Raw genomic sequence first — 18,010 nt, forward strand, 5'->3', positions numbered from 1 at the left:
TAATTCTTACATGTCAACAATCGAGTCTCTGATCTGAAGATTCACATAAACAAACTGAGACGGAATATCAAGAAAATATGGAATGGTGTTAACCCAGGTACCCCCCAAATCTTCTCTTGATAATGCTTCTCCAACTAAATTAGGTAGCTTAATAAATACCGATGAAAAGGAAAAATGAGAAGTAAATAATGATGAGCAAGATGCTCATCTTATTACGCTCTGATATGTTCATGCTTGCATCCCTTTTTGATGATGATTTGTTAAAAAGGGATGCTCATGATTCTCAGGATTTTCATCTTGGGAAAGCTGTCAGAATTGTACTGCGTCTGGTGTTACTTTATTCCGTTTTCTCCTCAACATCTTTTTCATTTTACTTCTTGGGCTTCCTTGGGCTAACTTAGGGTATTGTCTATAGTTCACGCACCAACCCACACGAACGTCATGTTCCCTAGGGTTTGATGGAATTTCGTGTATATATAATGAGTTCCAGAGGTGCAAAAGATTTTTTAAAAGTCTTTTTGGTGCACAATGGAGGAAAGCTTCAAGGTTGATGATGTTGAGTTATGTCCAATTGATATCTCGTGCTTTCATGCTCTTGATCATGAAAATGAAGACAAACTGCCAGTTCAGATTTCTTCACAACTGGTAGGAAATCTTCTTGAAGACTTTAAGGTCGTACACGAACAACTTGGTATCGCAACACGGAACCTCGATTACATAAAGGGAGACTTGAGGAAGGCAACTGAGGAACTCGTTCTTGTTCAAACCCTGGTTGCAGACATGATTTAGTTTTTTCGTCTGATCTTGATTCCAGTTTGTAGCCTAGTATGTCTTCTTTTTGGATTAGTTGGAAGAATAACTAGTGCTTTGAATAGCGATGATTGTGACTACACATAGTTATTTTTTTTCCCATCTTCTTGTGTTATTTCTTAGGTTTATTGGTTTTAAATTCTAAATATATTTGGAGGATGATGTTATTGCAGTATTTTAATGGTTTGATATATTGCAATATTTTTATGGATATGTATTGTTTGCATCCGTGAACTTGAAGGTCCCATATTGCGGTCAAAAGTAAAGTCTTTCATGAATTGATATTCGTATTGATGAATTGACGAATTGACTTTTGACAATTACAAAAGTTAAGCCTATGCAGTCATGTGTTTGATGGAAAATAGGATAAAATCTTTTGTTTGACAAGGATAAAGTCTATTATGTCGTTATGATGGAAAATAGAATAGATCCTTGTATGTTATCCACGGTATTTATCTTTATTGATCCAGTTTATTATGTATTACCATGAAGGCTCCGTTGTGTGTCTTATGTTGAGCACGATACGACTAAGTCGATTTCTTATTGATTTGGTTGGTTGTTCCATAAGATGCTATATGTCGAGCATTAGGAACTAAATTAATCAACTAGTTTGGTTATTTATTTTGTACTCCATAAGCTCTCTTTCTTATGTTGAGTACATGTACGGTTAAGGTTGTCATACTCTATGATGAACTTAGTCGGGGTTCCATAAGTTCTCTTATGTTGAGCCCAAAATAATTAAGTTGATTACTTCGGTGATTAGTTTGGTTATTTGTATTCCAATTGGATTAATTATAGGTTCTCTTGTAATTAGTCTAGTTGAGTTTTCATATATTCCACAAATTCTTGTGTTGAGTATATGAACGGCTATACTAATCATGTTCTATTGGTTGATGTAGTCGTATATTCCGTAAGGTTATCCTTATGTTGAGTATGTGAACGATTAAGTTAGTCGTCTTCGTATGATTACCTTAGTCGTAGCTCCGTAAGTTTAATTATGTTGAGCACCTTCAATTAAATTGATCACTTTTGTGGTTTGATTTAGTTGCGTATTCCAATTGAATTAATCATGGGTTTACTTGTGATTAATTTGTTTGAGTTTTGGATATAGAAAATCATTCCTATGGTTTTTGGTGTCCAAAGTAAAAATCCTCCTTTTCTTTCAAAATTAAGGTCGCTCTTGTTGTTCTTTCGGGAATGACATCAAATGGGGGAGAGTTCTTTTGAACTTGTGCTTAATGGTAATATCTTGTGGGGAGTGCGGTTGTGGAATTTTATAGGGGTTATCTTGTGTCTTAAAACTCCTTGATGAATGCATTTAGCTTCAGCTTTATGATTGCATCTAAATTAAGTTGGTATGTATTTTTCTTTTAGTCTATGAAATGTCTCTTGTGGAAATTTCATTATGATCCCGTTCTTGTACCTTTGCAAATTTTATTGACAAAAAGGGGGAGAAATATTGTAGTTCGCACTACAAATACATATGGTTTTCGGATCATTGTGTAAGGGGGAGTGGTTTCCATGATCGAGATGGAGTATTGACTAAGGGGGAGTGATACATATCACCATAGTATTATTGTTAAAGTCGTGATACAATTGGACTTTGATGTTACATAATAGTACTATGACATTGTATAATAATGATCGAGAATCTCGATTTCTCTCGTTGTTATAGCTACGAATCTTCAACAACGGCGATGCTAAACTTACAACCTTTGGGATCATTGGAGTACTTGGAAGGACGGAGATTTTAGGGAACGTTGAAGATTAGACTAAAGTTTATCTTTTTTGTATTCCATATGTACTAATAGTTTTGTCACTAAAATTGACAAAGGGGGAGATTGTTAGAGCATAGCTCGGTCAACCTCGCATGCTTTGCTATCTCAAGCATGTTTGTCAATGTTAGTGATCAAAACTATGAGTCTTGATTTCTAGCCTACATAGCCAAGTCTCGGACTAGGATAGGAAAAATATAGCTGACGTCAAGGACTTCATGGAGATTCAACGACAACGACGAAGATCTACACAAGGAACCGTGGAACTTCATCAACAAAAAGGTATGTGGAGACTTGAACTTATCTATCACTCAAAAGTCTATCTATTCTATCTCCTACTTCTTATGAGACAAAAGTCGTATGCTATATATAGACTAGATCATTCACACTTGATATTCCGAGATGAGCATTCATTGCTTATCTTTTATCTCGAAATCGTGTGTTGGTAAAGTGTTTCGCTTTGATCAAGTTTATCTTCACCTAGTGACGAAATTCATGATAGTTTCAATCACTTTAAGAATTGCTCTGGCGTGAATCAGTCTGTGAATAACGGCTACATAGCGTCCTCTGAGAATGTCTCAATGATTGAAATAAGAGTTTAGATTACATAACCATGTATTCCTTGAACCGAAGTTTTCGAACTTTGTTGACCAAGTGAAATCGGGAGGATTGTGGAATTGGCCTGCCAAGTCCGCGAACCCAGTCCGCAGACTCAGTCCGCGAACTGACGGAAGTTCTTGACCGAGAATTTCTGCTGGGATTTCCAAAACTCGTTTGTATGATAAGTCCGCGAACTTGCGGAAGTTCTCTTGCCGAGAATTTCTGCTGAGTTTGGAAAACTCAACCGATTAACTTAAGTCCGCGAACTTCTTTGTGAACTTAAGAGGTTATGATTTAAAGATGTGCTCTGAACAAGAAACATTAAATTACTAAGGAGTGCTTTATGCAAACCGTGGCTATAATGTTCATGAGACGATTCAATCGAATCGAATCATCTTTGTTTCAATTGTGTCTTGTGTAGTTACATAAGATCTCATAGCAATTGAACAACTCTTTAACTAGTTCATTTGAGTCAATTGAACTAGTTATGGTGAAGAAGAACAAGGTTAATGTGAAATGCTCATATGGTTGACCTTTTGGGTTACTATGTTGAACCAACATGAACGTACATGTTTGGGCATGGTTTTCACGAACCCAATAAACGTATACCCAAGTGTGTGTGACAAGCTAAGTTTTCTATATAACGGTTGAGAAATATTAGCTTGAATCTAAATAAGGGTTTCATCTAACGGTGAATATGGATTGCTTTGTAACTAAGGCAAAACCCTGATTTGAAGGCTATATAAAGGAGACATCTAGCATTCAGCAAACCTAATCCCCACACGTATGTGTGCTACTAGTGCTCTCGCTAGAGTCGATCTCCATTAACCTTTGATTTTCTTCTCTAAAATCAGGTTAACGACTTAAAGACTTCATTGGGATTGTGAAGCCAGACCGATACTACTTTATCGTAGTTGTGTGATCTAATCTTGCATCTTTTATCGTACGAGTACAATATATTGATTGGCTTGAGATCGTGAGAGTTCTCCGATAGGCAAGATAAAGAAGTCACAAGCATCTTCGTCTCACTGTTTGTGATTCCTCGACAATCCACTTGTGTAGTCAGGAAGGATTTTAGAGAGGTGATTGATTAATCTAGGCTGTTCTTCGGAAATATAAGACCGGATTATCAATTGGTTCCTGTTCACCTTGATTTTATATCTTAATACGGAAAAAAACCTAGGGTTTATCTGTGGAAGATAGATTTATCCTTCGATAGACTTTTCTGTGTGAGACAGATCTGTTTATTATCAAGTCTGTGATTTTGGGTTGCAACAATTCTTGGTTGTGGGTGAGATCATCTAAGGGAATCAAGTGCGCAGTATCCTGCTGGGATCAGAGGCGTAGGAGTACAACTGTACCTTGTATCAGTGGGATATTGATAGGGGTTCAACTATAGTCCAGTCCGAAGTTAGTTTGCAGTAGGCTAGTGTCTGTAGCGGATTAATACAGTGTGTATTCAATATTGACTAGGTCCCGGGGTTTTTCTGCATTTGCGGTTTCCTCGTTAACAAAACTTCTGGTGTCTGTGTTATTTCTTTTCCGCAATATATTTTATATAATTGAAATAATACAGGTTGTGAGTTAAGATCATCAACTTCTCTAATCCAACTTTTAGTTGTTGATTGTAGTTGATTGATCCTTGGACATTGGTCTTTGGTACCGTCCAAGTTATCTCTCTTTGATAAAGACTCGCCATTGATTTTAGCTTGAGTAAAAATCATATCGAGAGATTGAGATATAAACTATTTGATATATTTTTTTATTGATTGAGTCTGACTGTCTAGTTGATTCTCATAAAAAGTATACTGGAGTTTGTCCATACAAATTGCTAAGCGAAATATTGGGTGTGGTTGTTAGACCCTCACTTTTTCAAGGACTAAATCAATCCGAAATACTCATCCAACACTATCATATAATTTCAGAACATCTTGAAAAACAACATTTCTGGTACACGTTCCTATTACATCTGGAAGAGCCCTATTCTTAACTAATACTTTTATTGTGGTTCTTGAGACTCTCGGGGACAAAGCAACATACAACTGTCCATGACTAAACACATATTCTTGTAGGTAAACACCAACATGTGGTATGGTCTGCCCTTGAGACTTGTTTATCTTTAGAGCAAAACTTGCACGACCTGGAAACTGCTTTCGTGTAAGCTTAAAAGGAAATTTCGACTCTTTTGGAGGCTCCATGGGTATCCTCGGAATCAACACTCTCATCCCTGAAAAACTACCTGTAACAATTTCTGCATTGATGAAGTTTGTGAATAGTCTTCGACACAATAAACTTGTGCCATTGCAAAGGCCACACTTTGGATCAAGGTGTATACATATCGTGCTCAAGGTACTATGTATCACAAGATTGGGAGTCTCATACCAGAACCAAGTGATATACCTAGGTTCCTTCAAATATACATATACGACACCGAACATGAATCTGAGAACCGAATGAAAGAGAAACAGTTTGCTTCCAAGAATGACAAGGGCAAGGATCAGGCTCAGGAGTCAACAATAATTGAAGAACCACTTAACAGGGAAGTGCTAGATATATTAAAAGGAATGTTGGACAGATGCAACTCGTATGTACGTGTTACTCGCCAAATTTCACAAGGTAATGACTTGCATGATGTTCGTCAACATAGAAAATAGTATCCAACGTATCGTTGTCAATATAACATGCCAACGTCACCGCAAGTAGCTGCTATCTTAGTTGGCGGAGAAGAACCGAGTGAAGTGCTTCCCAGGGACATCATCGTTGAAACAAACTCCGGGAAACTTCTGAATGTACCCGATACGACATGTTTCTACGATACACTTCAATACCCATTGCTACTTCCTTGGGGGAGTTTTGGTTGGGATTTGACAATTTTCTCCAATAACGCTAGAAGGATCAGTTGTCGAGCATATTATGCATATATGTTACATGTAATGTTAATTTACTTTGAATTAGTAAATTCTCTAACCCAAGATTATTTGACTGCATGTGAAAAACTAATTGACCTGGTGTCATTAGATTAGAGAAAATGATGACTCGATTTTGTTACGTGCTTGAAACTGCTACAGTAGTACGTGGTTGATAACTACGTGAAGATCTCAACAACGAAGTTGAGATGGGTTCGAGATAACCAAAGGACATTCCGAGCTGATTGGTACTTCGGCGCTCTTGACGCCGTAGATGCAAACATGGGTAACAATAATTCAAAGGCTATGATTATATAAGTTAGACTGCAATAACTGACTTCGCATTACAAAAGTCATGTGAAAATGTCATTTATATGATGATTATATAGTTGAAGTTTTGAATTACAGAAACTGTCATTTCTATTGTAGATTAAAATTCCTCTGATTTTCCTTTCATAACCAACTTATTTACAACTTCTCCTACTTCAGTATTACTTTTGTAATTCAGAACCGTATACACATATGGGTTCGAGTAACTTCCCTTAGAATCAGGTGGTTTTGAATTGGACTGTCCCTTTCTCTTTCAGATTTCTCTAAAATTGTGGTGGTTCTTTGCAGGTGATATTGGACAGCATGTTATTCTGCCTCCAAGTTACACAGGACGCCCACGTGATATGCATCAAAGGTATTATAACGCCATGGTATTGGTTCATACGTACGGAAAGCCTATTTTTTTTATAACCATGACATGTAATCCTAAGTGGGAGGAAATCCAGAAGAATTTAAAACCAGGGCAACAGGCACATGACATGCCAGATTTGACAACGAGATTGTTTCATTATAAGTTTGAAGAACTTAAAACAGATCTGTTCGCTAAGGGGGTTCTGGGAAGTTGTTGCACATGTTCATGTTATTGAGTTTCAGAAAAGAGGTCTACTGCATGCACATATTTTTATCATTCTCGATGAAAGAGGCAAGCTACGTAGCCCAGATGACTATGATACAATTGTTCGAGAAGAAATACCCGATCCGAATGTTGAACCAGAGCTGTACGAGGCTGTCTTGAAACACATGATACATATGCCATGTTTGTTGTCGACTGATAGTGTTTTTAAGAAGAACGGGAAGTGTAAGAAATTTGCACCAGCAACTCTAGAAGGCGAGATGATGGTAGAGAAGTTACACTCCACAATGGGAAAGTGGTGAATAACAGTTGGGTCGTACCGTATAATCCGTGGCTTTTAAAGAAGTACAACTGCCATATAAATGTGGCGATTTTCTCAAGTGTGAAATCTGTGAAGTATTTGTACAAATATGTTTGGAAAGGAGTAGATTGTGTCTGCATGGAGGTTTCGAGCGAGAAAGGTGTCGAAGATGAGATCAAGCAGTTTGTAGATGCCCGTTGGATCTGCCTGCAAGAAGCACTCTGGAGAATATACAAGTATCATATGAATAAGATTTCTCCACCCGTAGTATCATTACAAATACACCTCAAGGATCAACAAAAGATTTTACTTCCGGAAGGGCGGACCGTGCGAGATGTACTGCAGTGAGAGAAGGCATCCCGTACAAAGCTTACCGAGTTTTTAAGAAAAACGCAGAAGATGATTTTGCAAGAACCCTTTTATACAAGGAATTTCTGGAGCATTGTGCATGGAATCAGTCATTAAGGCAGTGGAATAGAAGGCGGTGTAACAACAGAGTCATTGGAAGAGTTAATGTTGTTTCAGGTTGCACCGACAATTACTATTTGAGACTTCTGCTGAATAATGTTAGGGACCCAACTTCTTTTGAGGACCTACTAAAGGTAGGTTCTGTTACATTTTCGACGTGCAAAGAAGTGGTGCAGCATCTTGGTTTGTTAGACAGTGATATTGCCATGCGTGATACACTTCTTGAAGCAACACAAGTGCAGATGCCTTCGTCTTTGAGAAGGCTTTTCTGTACGATGTTAGCCTTATGGAACCCAACCGGATTCCGCGGACTATGGAATGAATTTCTTTCACACCTGATTGAAGATCACCTCCGCTCCAACACAGATCAATGTGTTATTAATCTTCTATTGCAGAAACTTAGTTCTACTCTTGATCCAGATTTGATGAAGAAGAATGAGTTCCCAACCATCACCGAAAACGTAGTGTTAGAGCATAGCTCGGTCTAGCTCGCATGCGTTGCTATATCAAGCGTTTTTGTCAATGTTAGTGATCAAAACTATAAGTCTTGATTTCTAGTCTATTATAGCTAAGTCTCGGATTAGGATAGAAAAGTGTAGTTGATCTCAAGGACTTCATGGTGATTCATCATACAACGACGAAGATCTATACAAGGAACCGTGGAACTTCATCAACAAAAAGGTATGTGGAGACTAGAACTTATCTATCACTCAAAATTCTATCTCTTCTATCTTCTACTTCTTATGAGACAAAAGTCGTATGCTATATAGACTGTGAAAAAGCGGGGGTCTAACAACACCACCCAATATTTCGCTTAGCAATTTGTATGGACTAACTCCGAAAAACTTTGCTAGAGAATCAACTAGACAGTCATACTCAATCTAGATAAAAAGTATCTCTAGGAGTTATTATCTCAATCTCTCGATTTGATTTCTACTCAAGCTAAAATCAATAGCGAGTCTTTATCAAAGAGAGATAACTTGGACGGTACCAAAGACCAATGTCCAAGGATCAAACAACAACCAAAAGTTGGATTAGAGAAGTTGATGATCACGAACACACAACCAGTATTATTTCTATTATACAAAATATAATGCGGAAAAGAAATAACACAGACACCAGAAGTTTTGTTAACGAGGAAACCGCAAATGCAGAAAAACCCCGGGACCTAGTCCAGATTGAATACACACTGTATTAAGCCGCTACAGACACTAGCATACTCCAAGCTAACTTCAGACTGATATGTAGTTGAACCCCTACCAATCTCCCACTGATACAAGGTACAGTTGTACTCCTACGCCTATGATCCCAGCAGGATACTGCACAATTGATTCCCTTCGCTGATCTCACCCACAACTAAGAGTTGCTGCAACCCAAAATCACAGACTTGAAAATAAACGAATTTGTCTCACACAGAAAAGTCTATCGAAAGGATAAATCTGTCTCCCACAGATAAACCCTAGGTTTTGTTATGGCTTTAGATATAAAATCCAGGTAACATGAACCAATTGATAGTCCGGAATTATATTCCCAAAGAACAGCCTAGATTAATCAAACACCTCTGTACAATCCTTCCTGACTACACAAGCGGATTGTCGAGGAATCACAAACAGTGAGACGAAGATGTTTGTGACTTCTTTATCTTGCCTATCGGAGAACTCTCACGATCTCAAGCCAATCAATCGATTGTACTCGTATGATAGAAGATGCAAGATCAGATCACACAACTACGATAAAAGTAGTATCGGTCTGGCTTCACAATCCCAATGAAGTCTTTAAGTCGTTAACTCGAGTTTAGAGAAGAAACTCAAGAGTTAATGGAGATCGACTCTAGCGAGCGCACTAGTAGCACACAGACGTGTGTGGATTAGGTTTTCTCAATGCTAGATGTCTCTTATATATAGCCTTTCAAATCAGGGTTTTGCTTTAGGTACAAAGCAAACTCTATCCACCGTTAGATGAAAACCTGATTTAGATTCAAGCCAATATCTCTCAACCGTTAGATCGAAAGACATATCTTGTCACACACACTTGGGTACACGTTTACTGGGTTTGAGAAAACCATGCCCAAACGAGTACACGTATGTTGGTTCAACATGATAACCCAAAAGGTCAACCATATGAGCATCTCATATTAACCATGTTCTTCTTCACCATAACTAGTTCAATTGACTCAAATGAACTAGTTAAGAGTTGTTCAATTGCTATGAGATCTTATCTAACTACACAAGACACAATTGAAACAATGATGATTCGATTCGATTAGAATCAGCTCATGAACATTATAGTCACGGTTTGCATAAAGCATTTCTTAATAATTAATGTTTCATGTTCAGAGCACATCTTTAGATCATAACCTCTTAAGTTCACAAACAAGTTCGCGGACTTAAGTTAATCGGTTAAGTTTTCCAAACTCAGCAGAAATTCTCGGGTCGATAACTTCCGCCAGTTCGCGGACTTAGCACACAAACGAGTTTTGGAAATCCCAGCAGAAATTCTCGGTCGAGAACTTCCGTCAGTTCGCGTACTGGGTCTGCGGACTGGGTTCGCGGACTTGGCAAGCCAATTCCACAATCCTACCAATTTCTCTTGATCAACAAAGTTCGAAAACTTCGGTTCAAGGAATACATGGTTATATAATCTAAACTCTCATTTCAATCATTGAAACATTCTCAGAGGGCGATATTCAGTCGTGAAGAACAACAAACCTTTCTCGTCAGAGCAATTTCCAAATTGATTGAAACTTTCATGACTTTCGTCACTAAGTGAAGAAAAACCTGATCAAAGCGAAACGCTTTACCAACAGATGATTTCGAGTAAAAGATAAGCAATGAATACTCAGCTCGAATTATCAAGTGTATATGATCTAGTCTATATAGCATACGACTTTTGTCTCATAAGAAGTAGAAGAAGAATAGATAAACTTTCGAGTGATAGATACGTTCAAGTCTTCACATACCTTTTTGTTGATGAAGTTCCACGGTTTCTTGGTATAGATCTTCGTCATTGTCGTTGAATCACCATGAAGTCCTTGAGCTCAACTACACTTTTTCTATCCTAGTCCGAGACTTAGCTAATAGGCTATAAATGAAGACTTAATAGTTTTGATCACTAACATTGACAAACATGGTTGATATAGCAACACATGCTAGTTTGACTGAGCTATGCTCTAACAATCTCCCCCTTTGTCAATTTTAGTGACAAAACTATTAATACATATGGAATACAAAAAAGATAAACTTTAGTGGCTCATATTCCATAGTCCAATCTTCAACGTTCCTTGAAATCTTCGTCCTTCTAAGTACTCCAATGATCCCAAAGGTTGTACGTTTAGTATCACCGTTGTTGAAGATCCGTAGCTATAACAATGAGAGAAATCGAGATTCTCGATCATTATTATACAATGTCATAATATTATTATTAACATCAAAGTCCAATTGCATCACGACTTTAACAATAATACTATGGTGATATGTATCACTCCCCCTTAGTCAATACTCCATCTCGATCAAGGAAACCACTCCCCCTTACACAATGATCCGAAAACCGTATGTATTTGTAGTGGGACCTACAATATTTCTCCCCCTTTTTGTCAATAAAATTGGCAAAGGTACAAGAACGGGTTCATAATAAAATTTCTACAAGAGACATTTCATGACCAAAAGAAAGACAACATATCATCTTAATTTAAATGCAATCTTATAGCTGAAGCTAACAACATTCATCAAGGAGTTTTAAGACGCAAGATAACCCCTATAAATTCCACAGCCGCACTCTCCGCAAGATATTACCATTAAGCACAAGTTCAAAAGAACTCTCCTCCATTTGATGTCATTCCCAAAGGAACAACAAGAGCGCCCTTAATTTCGAAAGAAAAGAAGGATTTTTATTTGGACACCAAAAACCATGTGAATGATTTTTTATATCCAAAACTCAACCAAATTAACCACAAGTAAACCCGTGAGTATTCTAATTGGAATACGCAATTAAATCAAAACCACAAAAGTGATCAATTTAATTGAAAGTGCTCAACATAAGTAAACTCACGGAGCAACAGGCTACGACTAAGTTAATCATATGGAGATGACTAACTTAACCGTTTAATCACTCAACATAAGGAAAACCTTACGGAATACATGACTACATTAACTAGTAAAACATGATAGTGTAGCCGTTCATATACTCAACACAAGAACTTGTGGAATATATGAAAACTCAACTAGATTAATTACAAGAGAACCTATAATTAATCTAATCGGAATACGAACAAATAACCAAACTAATCACCGAGATAATCAATTTAATTATTTTGGGCTCAACATAAGAGATTATGGAACCCCGACTAAGATTATTATGGGACATGACAACCGTACATATACTCAACATAAGAAGGAAAACTTATGGAGTACAAAACTAAATAACCAAACTAGTTGATTAATTTAGTTCCTAATGTTCAACATATAGCATCTTACGGAACAACCAACAAAGCCAAGGTTAATCGAATTAGATGTAAGGTGCTCAGCATAAGACACACAATGGAGCCTTCACGGTAAAACATAATAAAATGGATCAATGAAGATCAATACCGTGGATAACATACAAGGATCTATTCTATCTTTGCATCATTATATGCATAACAACATAATAGACTTTATTCTTGTCACATAAAAGATTTAATCCTATTTTCCATCAAATACATGATTGCATAGGCATAAATTTTGTGTATGTCAAAAAGTCCATTCGTCCTTTCATCGATAAGAATACCGATTCATGAACGACTTTACTTTTGACCGCAATATGGGACCTTCAAGATCACGGACGCAAACAATACATATCCCATAAAAATATTGCAATATAACAAACCAAGAAAATACTGCAATAATAATCATCCTCCAAATATTTTTAGAATTTAATACCATAAACCTAAAAAATAACATAAGAAGATGAAAACAAAAATAGCTATGTGTAGTCACAATCATCGCTATTCAAAGCACTAGTTATTCTTCCATCTAATCCAAAAAGAAGACATACTAGTTATTAATGAGCTTTTCCAAAAAAACCTCCAGAGAGCTCCTTCTCGTTATTGAAAAGTTCTTTGTAGATTGATACAACATTCGTTCATAGTGAACAATATCATCTAAGGATGCAGAGATCCGAGATTTTAAGCTGTTTCTTTTGCAGATGAATTCTTTTACCAGATTTCTGAAACATTCATCACCATGATAAGAAGACAAGAACCAGTTTAAGGAAGTATTTTTACCATTTGTTATAGTCTTCACTTTCTTCAATCTTGTGGAAGATATTCTAGAGCATCCACGAACGCTAGCTGCAAGAGCTGTATTCCTTCTTGTGCTGCATCTAGTAACCGGTGCCATATAAAGGACGACTTGAGATACATGTTCGCGGACAACAGAAACCCTTGACAAACAAAAGCTTTTGTATTTCTTAGTTATTTAAGATTATATATACAACAAATATTACCAAAAATACACTTCTTGAGCCAAAAGACGCAAATCCCCTAATTCCTCAAGAAAAATATGGGGAGGCGAACGTCTAGGGTTAGGTAGAACCGATGGGACCAAAGAGCTCCCCTTGTTCATCCCATAGTGGATTTCTAGGATCAGATTCATGAGTGGAAATTCTTCTTCTTTTTTTTCTGGAAGAACTCATCACATAGGACCTGTAACAATGTTGAAGGAACACAGAAAAACTTGTAGTAACATGTGTGTCAACTTTTTTAACATGTGAATGTCCTTGAGGAATGATCTTGAGAGTTTCTACGAAATTGTCTAAATAATCTCCCTTATTCCTGGACACACATTGAGAACCAATATTATAGACTTTGGACATGCATGGAACAAGATTCCACACAGCTTGTCTATGAAGATGTTTTAACTCATCATCCATTAACTTTTCCCAATATTCAGTACTAACACACAATCTTCTGGTTCTAATTGAGAGGAAACACAACTAATTGGAGATTTTTCCTTAGTTCTGATTGTAGTGTTTGCTCCTCTTTTAGAGATATTAGATAGAACACACAGTGGAGAATCGCCTAACACATGTAGAAACGGACCACAACGACTGTCACTACACTATTGAAGAGAAGAGTTAGCACACAAAGCAAGATTACCCACATTATCAGTACTTTTGGAATTTCCTGACAGAGTAGTATGTCCCTTTTGAGTAACACAAGGTTGTAGAGAATACTTTCAAGGGTTACTTGTAGTCTACAGACTCTTTAAAGAAGACATACAAGTTTGTTGAGGATAATCGAGTGAGTATCCATGAACAGACTCTTGACCATTGTCTGAGTGGTTTCTAGTCACCTCAGTTTTCTCAACAAGGGTTTGTTGAACTTTATCTGCATGGTGACAATACATTGGAAAGGAACAACTGGATTCTCTCTGAGACAAGAGACTTTACTAGATATCAAATCCTTAAGAGTTGCAGTTTCTACAACAAGATCATAATGGATCCGGATTTGTTCTTCCAATCTCTTTTGAAGATTGACCAGTTTATCAGACCTCTTCCAACAGTTGTTTTTAACTCCTGGTAAAGCGTCAATTGAGACAATATGGTCCATATAGTCAGATCGCTTACAAACACAGACTTGTTAGGTCTCTAATGTGTTTGCCTTCTCTGATACCAATTGAAAAAGCGGGGGTATAACAACACCACCCAATATTTCTCTTAGAAATCTGTATGGACTAACTCCAAAAAACTTTGCTAGAGAATCAACTAGACAGCCAGACTCAATCTAGATAAAAAGTATCTCTAGGAGTTATTATCTCAATCTCTCGATTTGATTTCTACTCAAGCTAAAATCAATAGCGAGTCTTTATCAAAGAGGGATAACTTGGATGGTACTAAAGACCAATGTCCAAGGATCAACCAACTACAATCAAAAACCAAAAGAGAGAAGTTGATGATCACGAACGCACAACCTGTATTATTTCTATTATATAAAATATAAATAACACAGACACCAGAATTTTTGTTAACAAGGAAACCGCAAATGCAGAAAAACCCCGGGACCTAGTCCAAATTTAATACACAATGTATTAAGCCGCTACAGACACTAGCCTACTCCAAGCTAACTTCGGACTATTCTATAGTTGAACCCCTACAATTCTCCCACTGATACAAGGTACAGTTGTACTCCTAAGCCTCTGATCCCAGCAGGATACTGCGCACTTGATTCCCTTAGCTGATCTCACCCACAACTAAGAGTTGCTGCAACCCAAAATCACAGACTTGATAATAAATGAATCTGTCTCACACAGAAAATTCTATCGAAAGGATAAATCTGTCTCCCACAGATAAACCCTAGGTTTTGTTACGTCTTTAGATATAAAATAAAGGTAACATGAACCAATTGATAATCCGGAATTATATTCCCGAAGAACATCCTAGATTAATGAATCACCTCTCTACAATCCTTCCTGACTACACAAGCGGATTGTCGAGGAATCACAAACAGTAAGACGAAGATGTTTGTGACTTCTTTCTCTTTCCTATCGGAGAACTCTCACGATCTTAAGCCAATCAATCGATTGTACTCGTACGATAGAAGATGCAAGATCAGATCACACAACTACGATAAAGGTAGTATCGGTCTGGCTTCACAATCCCAATGAAGTCTTTAAGTCGTTAACTCGAGTTTAGAGAAGAAACTCAAGAGTTAATGGAGATCGACTCTAGCGAGCGCATTAGTAGCACACAGACGTGTGGTGATTATGTTTTCTCAATGCTAGATGTCTCCTATATATAGCCTTTGAAATCAAGGTTTTACCTTAGGTACAAAGCAAACTCTATCCACCGTTAGATGAAAACCTGATTTGGATTCAATCCAATATCTCTCAACCGTTAGATCGAAAGACATATATTGTCACACACACTTGGGTACACGTTTACTGGGTTTGAGAAAACCATGCCCAAACGAGTATACGTATGTTGGTTCAACATGATAACCCAAAAGGTCAACCATATGAGCATCTCATATTAATCATGTTCTTCTTCACCATAACTAGTTCAATTGAATCAAATGAACTAGTTAAGAGTTTTTCAATTGCTATGAGATCTTATGTAACTACAAAAGACACAATTGAAACAAAGATGATTCAATTCAATTAGAATCGACTCATGAACATTATAGCCACGGTTTGCATAAATCATTCCTTAATAATTAATGTTTCATGTTCAGAGCACATCTTTAGATCATAACCTCTTACGTTCACAAACAAGTTCGCGGACTTAATTAATCGGTTGAGTTTTCCAAACTCAGCAGAAATTATCGAGTCGAGAACTTCCGCCAATTCACGGACTGGGCACACAAACGAGTTTTGGAAATCCCAGCAGAAATTCTCGGTCGAGAACTTCCGTCAGTTCGCGGACTGAGTCTGCAGACTGGGTTCGCGGACTTGGGAATCCAATTCCACAATCCTATCGATTTCTCTTGATCAACAAAGTTCGAAAACTTCGGTTCAAGGAATACATGGTTATATAATCTAAACTCTCATTTCAATCATTGAAACATTCTCAGAGGGCGATATTCAGTCGTGAAGAACAACAGACCTTTCTCATCAGAGCAATTTTCAAAGTGATTGAAACTTTCATGACTTTCGTCACTAGGTGAAGATAAACCTGATCAAAGCGAAACGCTTTACCAACACATGATTTCGAGTAAAAGATAAGCAATGAATACTCAGCTCGAAATATCAAGTGTATATGATCTAGTCTATATAGCATACGACTTTTGTCTCATAAGAAGTAGAAGAAGAATAGATAAACTTTCGAGTGATAGATACGTTCAAGTCTTCACATACCTTTTTGTTGATGAAGTTCCACGGTTTCTTGGTGTAGATCTTCGTCATTGTCGTTGAATCACCATGAAGTCCTTGAGCTCAACTACACTTTTTCTATCCTAGTCTGAGACTTAGCTAATAGGCTAGAAATCAAGACTTTATAGTTTTTATCACTAACATTGACAAACATGTTTGATATAGCAACGCATGCGAGTTTGACCGAGCTATGCTCTAACAGACTGGATCATACACATTTGACATTTCGAGCTGAGTATTCATTGCTTATCTTTTCTTGAAATCATGTGTTGGTAAAGCGTTTCGCTTTGATCAAGTTTATCTTCACCTAGTGACGAAAGTCTCGAAAAGTTTCAATTACTTTGAGAATTTCTCCGACGTGAATCGGTATGTGAATAACGGCTACATAGATTCCTCTAAGAATGTCTCAATGATTGGAATTAGAGATTACATAACCATGTATTTCTAGAACCGAAGTTTTCGAAATTTGTTGATCAAGAGAAATCGGAAGGATTGTGGACCTGGCTTACCAAGTCCGCGAATTGTCGGAAGTTCTCGACCGAGAATTTTCTGCTGGGATTTTCCAATTACTCGTTTGTGTGCTTAGTCCGCGAACTGGCGGAAGTTCTCTTACCGAGAATTTCTGCTGAGTTTGGAAAACTCCGACGGTTTACTTAAGTCCGTGAACTTGTTTGTGAACATAAGAGGTTATGATCTAAAGATGTGATCTGAACATGAAACTTAAATTACTAAGGAATTCTTTATGCAAACCGTGGCTATAAAGTTCATGAGCCGATTCAATCGAATCGAATCATCTTTGTTTCAATTGTGTCTTATGTAGTTACATAAGATCTCATACCAATTGAAAAACTCTTTAACTAGTTCATTTGAGTCAATTGAACTAGTTATGGTGAAGAAGATCATGGTTAATATGAGATGCTCATATGGTTGACCTTTGGTCATGGTTTTCACGAACCTAGTAAACATTTACCCAAGTGTGTGGGACAAGCTATGTTTTTCGATCTAACGGTTGAGAAATATTATCTTGAATCTAAATCAGGTTTTCATCTAACGGTGAATATGGATTGCTTTGTAACTAAGGAAAAACCCTGATTTGAGGGCTATATAAAGGAGACATCTAGCATTGTGCAAGACTAATCCCCACACGTCTGTGTGATACTAGTGCGCCCGCTAGAGTCGATCTCCATTAACCTTTGATTTTCTTCTCTAAAATCAGGTTAACGACTTAAAGACTTCATTGGGATTGTGAAGCCAGACCGATACTACTTTTTCTTAGTTGTGCGATCTGATCTTGCATCTTCTATCGTACGAGTACAATATTTGATTGGCTTGAGAACGTGAGATTTCTCCGATAGGCAAGATAAAGAAGTTACAAACATCTTCGTCTAACTGTTTGTGATTCC

The sequence above is a fragment of the Papaver somniferum genome, chromosome 3 (assembly GCF_003573695.1).
Source record: "Papaver somniferum cultivar HN1 chromosome 3, ASM357369v1, whole genome shotgun sequence".
Classification (NCBI taxonomy): domain Eukaryota; kingdom Viridiplantae; phylum Streptophyta; class Magnoliopsida; order Ranunculales; family Papaveraceae; genus Papaver; species Papaver somniferum.